Source organism: Chrysochloris asiatica, unplaced genomic scaffold (assembly GCF_000296735.1).
Source record: "Chrysochloris asiatica unplaced genomic scaffold, ChrAsi1.0 scaffold00088, whole genome shotgun sequence".
Classification (NCBI taxonomy): domain Eukaryota; kingdom Metazoa; phylum Chordata; class Mammalia; order Afrosoricida; family Chrysochloridae; genus Chrysochloris; species Chrysochloris asiatica.
The window spans coordinates 7382310-7392138 of NW_006408606.1; the positions used below are offsets into that span (position 1 = coordinate 7382310).

The window sequence follows — 9829 nt, forward strand, 5'->3', positions numbered from 1 at the left end:
TTCACTAGGAAGACATTCCGGCAGCCAACAAACATGAAGAAATGTTCACAATCATTAGCCATAATAGAGTAAGTCAAAACAACAATGAGATATCATCTCACACTAGCATTAACAGCAAATTCATAAAAGCAGAGGACAACAAATGCTAGCAAGGGTGTGGAGAGACTGGGGCCCTCCTACATTGGTGGTGGAACTGTAAAAGGGTTTAATAACTCTGGAAAATCGTATGGTGCTTACTCAGAAAGTTGGAAATAGAAATACCTTGTTGTGTTGTTGTTAGGTGCCATGCGACCATACGCACAGCAGAACGAAACAATACCTGATCCTGGGCCAACCTCACTACTGTTACCACACTTGAGTCCATCGATGCTGCCACTTGGCCAATCCATCTTGTTGGGAGTCTTCCTCTTTTATCTGACCCTCCATCTCACCAAACATGATATCTTTCTCCAGCAACTGGTCCCTCCTGACAATATGTCCAAAGTATAAGAGACAAAGTTTGGCCATCTTGACCTCCAAGGAGCACTGCATTTCTTCCAAAATGGATCTAGTGGTTCTTTTGGCAGCCCATGGCACTTTCAATATTCTCCTTCAACACCATAATTCAAAAGCATCAATTCTTCTACGGTCTTAGTCTTTAACCTGACATCTTTGCTCTTCAGTACTTTAAAAAGGTCTTGTGCAGCAGATTTGCCTAATGCAATACATCGTTTAATTTTTTGACTACTGCTTCCATGAGTGTTGATAGTTGATCCAAGAAGAATGAAGTCCTTGACAACTTCAATCTTTTCTCTGTTGACAGGAAATACCTTATGATCCAGCAATTCCTCTACTTGGTATATAACAACAAGAAATATGAGCCCAAACACAAGTTGATATATGCACATCAATGTTCATCACATTACTATTCTTCACAATAACAAAAAGATTTAGACAGCCTAAGTGTCCATAATTGCAAGAGTGGATAAACAAACTTTGGTACATACACACAATGGAATATTATACTACCTTGAAGGTAACAAACAATGAAGCTGCAAAACACCTCATAGCCTGGATGAACCTTGAGGACATTATGCTGAGAGAAATTAGTAAGACACAAAAGGGCAAATATTACATAAGACCATTATTGTAAAAGCTTAAGAAAAGATTTCCATACTGAAAGAAAAATTCTTTTGATGTTTACCAGGGGATAGTAACTCACTGGTTAGGGGAAAGACACATGAAACCTTGGGTGATGGGAAGGGCAATACACAAGAAGGGGGAGGACAGCAGAAGAACAAGGATGATAGGGGAAGAATTAAGAGAGGTATGCATGGGTTAAATGGAATAGAGGTAAATAGTGATGTATTCACAAACCTGGAACAACAGGACTCTGTGATATAGGAATCGAGACGTAGTCTGAATGGGTTAAGGACTGGAAATAATGTTAAGGTGCTTGATTGTTTTGTGGATATTGGTTTCCCCCACCTACTACTGTAAAATAGACATTTAAATGGGATAGAAAGGAATTTTGCAAAATATGAATAAAGAAAGCTTGTAAGCCTGTCTTTAGTCTGTAACTGACTGGATTAGCTAAAATAGGTACTAGAATTTGCCCATGGAAGTAGGCAATGTTAAGCCATTGTGAAGCAGGTGCCTTAGGTGGAATCCTGAGCCCTACCCAGAACCTTCAGAGGTGGGGCATTCCTACTTGTAAAGACATACAGGCCAACCTACAGACAGCTAGAGCAACAGAGGATATATTTCTGAGAAAGACCAGCAGAGAAAAGAAAAAAACAAGACTGCTGGTTGGTTGTTACAATATCAAGCAAACTGTTTGCCTTGGAGCTATCAAGGAAAGAAAAGGCAGCCCATTAGGGTACAAACTCTTTATAAGAATAAAACTCAAAGGGAACACATGAGCAGTCTTGTATGCTTGCCGGTGACTGCTCTGGTCTATTTATAAGTGGAAGTGGGAGAAACACAGCTGTGAAGACATGGTCCAAGTCTGACCATGTTCCATTGACAGCTGTGGATCTTCAGACAAGAGAGAGAAGAGGAAGGTCTACTTGGTTTGAAGGTCAGGGACATATGAGAACTCTCGACCCATGGATAATGACCTAGCCACTGGGGGCTAGAATTGGGAGTGAAATGGTCAGCTGGTCTGAAGTTAGGGGAGGATACAGTAACTCTCAAACTTGCAGATAATACCCATTTGACATAGCTTGCACAGCTTGCTGACCAGAACTCGACCAGATGGAAGATTAAAAAGTTTGATGCAGTGAGAAAAGGTAAATCGCTACAACTTGATGAACTGAATCTTTGCTTATGGATATAGTTGCTCAAAGTTCCAACCGAAAGTGAAGGATTCTTCATATCAAAGATCAAGCTTGACTCCCATTCTGGTGTTTGCCTGCAGCAAGACGGTGGCAGCTTCAATGTCAATGGCGCTGATGCAAGCCTTGTGGGGGAGAAGGGCAGCTACTTTAGCTACCATTTCCGTTTCCAGGGTTCTGAGCAGGTTGTTGGGAACTTCCACATGGAGACTGATATTGGACCAAACTCAGGACAAGCAACTCATCACAGTGGATGAAAAATTGGATATCGCTACTTTAACTGGAGTTCCAGAAGAGCATATCAAAACTAGAAAAGTTAGAATATTTGTTCCTGCACGCAATAACATGCAGTATGGAGTAAACAACACCAAGAAGTGGAAGATGGATTTTGATACTAGGGAGCGATGGGAAAATCCTTTGATGGTCTGGGCATCAACGGCTGATCCATTGTCCAACATGGTTCTGACCTTCAGTGCTAAAGAAGATACAGTTGCCTTTGCAGAAAAAAAATGGTTAGAGCTATTACATTGACGAGAGAAAGGTTCCGAAACCCAAGTCCAAGTCTTATGGTGCAAACTTTTCTTGGAATAAAAGAACGAGGGTATCCACAAAATAGGTTGGCACTGACTATATCTCAGTACTTGACTGTGAATAGTCAGTCAGCTATGCAGTATTTATAGTCCATGTATAATACATCTCTTAAGCTCCTAATAAATTTGACCTTTAAACTGCAAAAAAAAAAAAGAAAAGAAAAAAGATCAAGCTTGCCTTCTAGGTAAGTACATTGGTTTGACAGGGTTGGACAACTAAGACAATGGCTATCAAAATGGGGGGCTATAAAAGAATGAAACTGGCTGGCTTACAAGCTTTCATGAGTGTGCTTACTTTCAGAACGAGGGGGGTAAGGTGGAATCCTCACCGAATAGTTTTCCTCATGTCCAGATGGGTCTGGGGAAAGGGGATGGGGGAGTATGGGGATAGAAGTCTATGATTCAATTGCGGGTAATTGTTATCAAGACTAATGGTGATTGTCACAACTCCAAATGTAGAAGCTGTGTAACTAAAAGGAGAAGTAGTTAATCTTTCATTCCAGGAACAGAGGACCCTAGAACCAGCAAAAGTGAAAAGCATGAGTGGAGCGTGGAAGCCAGGATGGCCAAACTTCGTCTCTCATACTTCGGCCATATTGTCAGGAGGGACCAGTCACTCAAGAAGGATATCATGTTTGGTAAAGTGGAGGGTCAGAGAAAATGAGGAAGACCCCCAGCAAGATAGATTGGCACAGTACAGCATTAAGTGGCTCAAACGTTAAAATAATTGTAAGGTTGGCCCAGGACTAGGCAGTGTTTTGTTCTATTGTGCATAGGGATGCTATGAGTCAGTACTGACTCGATGACACCTAACAACAACAAGGGAAAAACAAACAATTATAACAAACACCAAGGTTATTCATATTAATATAGCTGAACACACATTATCTAAAATAAGAGACACTGGCCTCCTAAATTTTTCTATTGACTGGATTAGTATGTTTTAGTATATTTAATGTATATGTCTACTGGAAGTAAACTTAGGTACGGTGAGTGTAAAGTCTGTAAATGCAATGATTTTAGACACTTTTAAAGGATCTAACATTAGTAAATAAGACTATTAGTATTTTTTACTGACTTATAAATTGATACTTCTTTTTAGGCAAGTGCTACTGTTAATACTAAAGGATGGAATTTTTTCAACCCATTTTAATGTTTTATATAATTTTATATTTTTGTACCTCATCCAATCTCTATACTTGGTTATACCTGACCAAGAAACAAAAACAAATACACCAGATTTTACTGCATTAAGTTTCATATGAAATTCTTTACAGTTCAGAAATTAAAGTCTTATGTGGAAGAAAATTAAATGCCTTTCCTCTTAGTTTGACATATACAGGAAAATTACTAAGTCCCTTAGTATTTATCAGGAGTCTTGGTGTAGCACTGTTGGAAAATACACTAGACTCCAAGGTTGATCTGAACAGCAAGACCAGCGGTTCAAATTCACCAGCTGCTCCTCGGAAACCCTATACAATGTTACTAGGGGTTAGAACCAACTCGATGGCACTTTAACAATACTCAGTGTTTTAGATAAACAAAGTATGGCATGGGGTAGGGAGCGGTAAAATAAATTATCAGCATTTCCCAGCTGGGAAGAAGTTTTGGTTTCTTTTCAGATCATACTGACTGTTGCTACCAATACTGACAGGGAGAGTTACTCCAGTGATGCTCTACCTATGAAGACTACAAGCAGACAGCAGAACAAGAAAAAACAAATCCCTAATACCTTGTAGCTCATCACCAAAAGAAATCTGTTACACAGGCTTTGTTCTGTTTGTTTTTCTTTTGATAAAGGATTGAGATTCTTATCTTAATAAGATATGTTGTTAAACTTGAATTTTATATCAGTTTTATAATCTAGATTAAAAAAATATATGTATCTGTGCATACATAAACTCATAATCCCTTTCTACATACACTGCATTTTGAAACGTCTACTATTGAGATTCTTCCATCTAATAAGTATTAACTTAATCTGAGATTTTAAATGAAAGTTTTAAACAATATACAGTATTAAAAAAGATAAAAACTGAAACCCCAAATACTGATATTATGGAATTTTATATTTGCATAAAATTTTGGTGTATCCTATCAAATAAATTAGATCTGATTCTAAGTACAACAAATAACAGTATGAAAGGAAAACATACGAATCATGTCTTCGCTACATAATAGCAACTGGCTTGAAATATTAATATTTTTTACTAACTGTCATGATGTCTTAGTGATAACAGAAAATCAACGAATGGATGGGTAAATTAAGTAAGGAGTATTATTTTGAAAATAAGATTATTTTTATTTTTAATTTTTAAAAAGCTTTTATTGTGAACTGAGTGATACTTTACATGGTAGAACATTGGTTGTGCACCTAACCGACAGTATTTTGTTTCATTGCAACGATTACAATCCCCTCCATGTACCATCGTTTAACAGTATTTGCCTATATTTCCTTTTTGATGTATACAAAACCATGCAGGATAATCATTTAAACGACCAGAGGGCACATTTTGCAAGCCAGTTTCCTGCCCACCAGCACACAACCTTTCTCTTTTTTCCATGAGTCTAGAGTCCTCAGCTGCTTTAGTTCTCCATGCCATCATCTCTGCCTCTGTCTCTGGTGTCACTGATTCTCTGGTTAGAATTCCACATTCCACTCATGCTCTTCCCTCTTGATGGTCCCAGGGTCCTGTGTTCCTGAAATGTAAGATTAACTACTCCCTTCTTTTTGTAAAAAATCTTCTACCGTTATAGTTGTGACAATAACAATTAGTCATGATAATAATTGTGTTGTTAAGTGCCATTGAGTCGGTTCCAACCCATAACAACCCTACATAGGGTTTCTGAGGAGCAGCTGGTGAGCTTGAACTACCGACCATCAAGTTCAATTGGTTTGCAGTCTGGCACATTAACTCAGAGTGCCACACCAGGGATCCCATAATAATAATCACTCACTCTTAAATTAAAAGAATCCTATCTCTATCTCCTTTCACCAGATCCATGTAGTCAAGATGAAACTATTCATTGGGGATTCCACGTTCCCTTCTTTGCTCTGAAACTAAACTCCTTCTTGAAAACTTGTAAGCCTGCCATTTTACAATAGTATGCAAGGAAAATCAATATCCATAAGACAATCAACCTTATTTCCCTTAACCTTATTTCCCCTCTTTTACCCATTCAGACAATGCTTCAATCCCGGGTCACAGAGCCCTGTTGTTCCAAGGTTGAGTATATATCTCTACCTCTGTCCCATTTAGCCCATGTAGACTTACCTAAGTGTCCCCCTATCTTCTTCCTTGTTTTTCCATCCTACCTCATCACCTGAGCTATGAAGTCACTATCCTCTAACCCGTGCCTTACTGTCCCCTCCCTCCCACTCCTAGCAGCCAACAAAGAATTTTTTTTTTTCCTTTTAGTATGGGCATCTTTTCTTAAGCTCTTACAATAATCGTCTCATGCAATATTTGTCCTTTTGTGACTGACTAATTTCACTCAGCGTAACGTCCTCAAGGTTCATCCATGTTATCCAGCTTCATCATCAATAAGAGATTATTTTTTATTACGACTTTAAATACTGCAATAAGTATTAATAGGAGCTTGGAAATAGTTTGGTTTTATATCATCATCAATCTAGGAAATTCCATATTTGTAACTGAACACTGACTAACAATCTTGAAACAAGTATCCAAAAAATTAAACATTATTCAAAAATCCAAATAAATTAATTTATTGGCCAAATGAAATCCAAATAATATATATATATATTTTTTTTTTAAATGTTTGAATTATTCAAATTCCTTAGAGTTCAAGTAACTCACGTATACAGATTTGTTTCTGCTTACAGATAAAATGTTTCTCAGAAAATGGCTCAATCTTAATGCAATACCAGTATCCCCAAAGACAAAGTACTTAAAAAAAATCTGATTGTGGTTTCAATGAGTTTTTTTTTTAATCTTGTTCTTGCACCTGTTTCTTAAGATAGGTAAGATGATTTCCTATGAAATGTTTCTATCATCAAATCACAAAAGACACCTAAGAACAAATACTGAATTGCATAAATTCTTTTAAATTTCCAATAACTGTGAATAAAACATGGCAACACATAAAGCAGCTTATGAGTTATGTATCAAGATGGGAACTCTACATCCGTTACGCTTCAATTTGTCCCTTTGAGACTGAAGTCTACAAAACAAGGTATTTTATACAAGCCATTTCTAGTTGTTGCTTTAGCCTAATGATTCAATAAGTACCGAGAATTAATTACTTTCTTGCTCCTGGAAACAGAGGAAAGCAAACTAAGAGGCTAAATGAAGAATAATTGCCTTATTATGCTATATCTTTCCTTCAATACACAGGGGGCATTAGTTCTGATCCCATTAAGTCTCCTTGTCCCCAATTACCTTTTAAAGTCCTCTTGAATTAAAAGTGAAAGTTTGTTTGCAGTCTGTTTTCAGGCATGATTGAGATATACTATACATAGATTTTCCCCTTTAATTTGTGTCAGTGATGACATAGCGACCCTGTACAGGGTTTCCGAGGGTGTAAATCTTTACGGGAGTAGAAAGCCTCATCTTTCTCCCGCGGAGCAGCTGGTAGTTTCGAACCGCTGACCTTAAGGTTCGCAGCCCGATTCGTAACCACTACGCTACCAGAGCTCCATATATATATATATTTATTTTTTTTTGTAGTTAATCAATGATTTTATTGCCCAAGTACATAGACAAATTTATGTACCAGGGCAGATGCTGTGGATGATTTGTATTTACAACTGGGGGCGGGGGAGAACTCTCTTTGTTTTATAGCAGCACGCCAACCAGTGAATCCGGCTCTGAATCAGAATCAGCCAGAACTTGGCATCCGTATCCTTTCTGTTCCTTCCAAGATGCTTGAAAACAGCAATAGCTTTTAAAATTAAATGGTAGAGATCCTCAGTAAGATCAGGAGCAAGTCCTTTGGACTTCAGGATTCTTAGAGTTTTATTGTCTGTCACAAAACATACTTGTGTAACACCATTAGAATCTCTCTGGATAACACCACTTTGAGAAGGGGTCAGGATCTTCTTGGCAAATTTATAGATCTGTTCCATCATGTTGTCAGATGTCAACTTCAGCCAGGTAGGGACACTGAGGCCATAGGGTAGAGCTGACTGGGATAAGCCCTTCCCAAGAGCATGCATGTGACCTATGATGGAGTCAGTCAGGCATCGAAAAGGAGCTATATTTTAATTTTTGAAGCCTATTTTTAAATGTCGTACTCTGGTCAATCTTCTAAAGAAAGTATAATTCTGTATTTTTACATATTTTTATTAAGTAACAAGGGTACACTGCATATTAGCTGTTATCAGTTTCTGCTTTTACTCTGATCTAGTGAACCTCTTTGATAATGGTACAGAGAGAAAATAGCCTTGCTGTGGGTTTGTATTATTAAAATTTTACCATGTTAAATCATTTTCTTCATTGTCTGATAAATGAATTATTATGTTTCTATCTTATCTGTGTTCATGTTGTTAAGTGCCATCGAGGTGGTTCCAACTCATCATGGCCCTGTGTAGGGTCTCTGAGGAGCAAACTGGTAAGTTTGAACCGCTGACCTTGCAATTCAAATTGACCTTTATCCAATAGTGCCACACCAGGACTCTTTCAAAATGAAGTCAGCTATTGTTAAAACATTTAACAATTAAAAATGTATTAGGAATAATCTGCGATAATCTTAATATGAAGTTTTAAGATTTTACCTCATATTTGTAACTGTAAACCAAGAAAGACAGAAACCCAAAGTAGAATATTTAATTGTATAAAATACATATTTGTGTATTACATTATAGGTTGAAATGGCATATGGAAATGTCGTTAATATGCTAATATTCTTTTATCTCTACACTATTGTTGCTGTTGTTGTTAAAGTGCTGTAGAGTCATACTCATAATGACCCTGTATAAGATTTCTGAGGAACAAGTGGTAGATTTGAACTATCAACCTTGCAATTAGCAGGCAAATGCTTATCCTAAAGTGCCATACCATACACCAGGTGTTGTTGTGAAATGCTGTAAAGTTAATTCCATCATGTAGTATCCCTGGATAGGGTTTCTGAGCAAAATTAAAATTTAAAATTTAATATTAAATATTAAATATTCTCAGCAGCAGAAATTCTCAACTTTCTCCTGCAGAGTGCTGGCAGACTTGAATCATGGACCTTGTGTTTATCATATGGAGTCACCATGCTCCCCAATAGAGAAACTTTAAAAATATTGTTTTCAATTTCCTAGATGCTTAGTGTACAGAAGTCTGGAGTTATTATTTTTAAATTGATAGCACTGCATTAGTATCACTCGCATGCTAATGTTTACTTATATTAATAGTTTTGTTTTGTTTTGAAATCAGTTATCAGTTTCGCTCTAATGTTTCAAGTTGTAAATTGAGTTGTTCTCACTGTGTTAATCTGCAAAGTTTATAATTTTCCCAACCAAATCATATTTCAGCAAAGTTTTATTAGAAACTTCAAATTTCTAAGATCTCTTATATCTATGTGCTGTTTCATGGTATTTTCAGAATTACAGGTATTCATTGAAAGCACCATGAGCTGCCAAAAGAAACAATAGATCTTTTTGAAGATCTATTGTTTTGGAAGATGTGCAGCCAGAGTGCTCCTTGGAGGCCAAGATGGCCAAACTTCTTGTCTCATACTTCGAACATATTGTCAGGAGGGAACAGTCGCTGGAGAAGGATATCATGTTTGGCAAGGTGGAGGGTCAGAGAAAAAGAGGAAGACCCCCAAAGAGATGGATTGTCCAAGTGGCAGCATTGATGGACTCAAGTGTGGCAACAGAAGTGAGGTTGGCCCAGGATCAGGCAGTGTTTCATTCTGCTGTGCATAAGGTCGCTATGAGTTGATACCAACTTGATGGCGCCTAACAACAACAGC

The 9829-nt window shown here is 37.5% G+C and overlaps 1 protein-coding gene and 1 pseudogene across 1 annotated transcript in view; one reads left to right on the forward strand and one right to left on the reverse strand.

The window, feature by feature from the left end:
* The window catches only part of SPATA5 (spermatogenesis associated 5), a 520157-nt gene that overhangs the window by 179201 nt on the left and 331127 nt on the right, over positions 1-9829 (reverse strand). The gene's annotated exons all lie outside the window — the stretch shown is intronic.
* On the forward strand, positions 2418-2931 carry LOC102820783 (annotated as a pseudogene).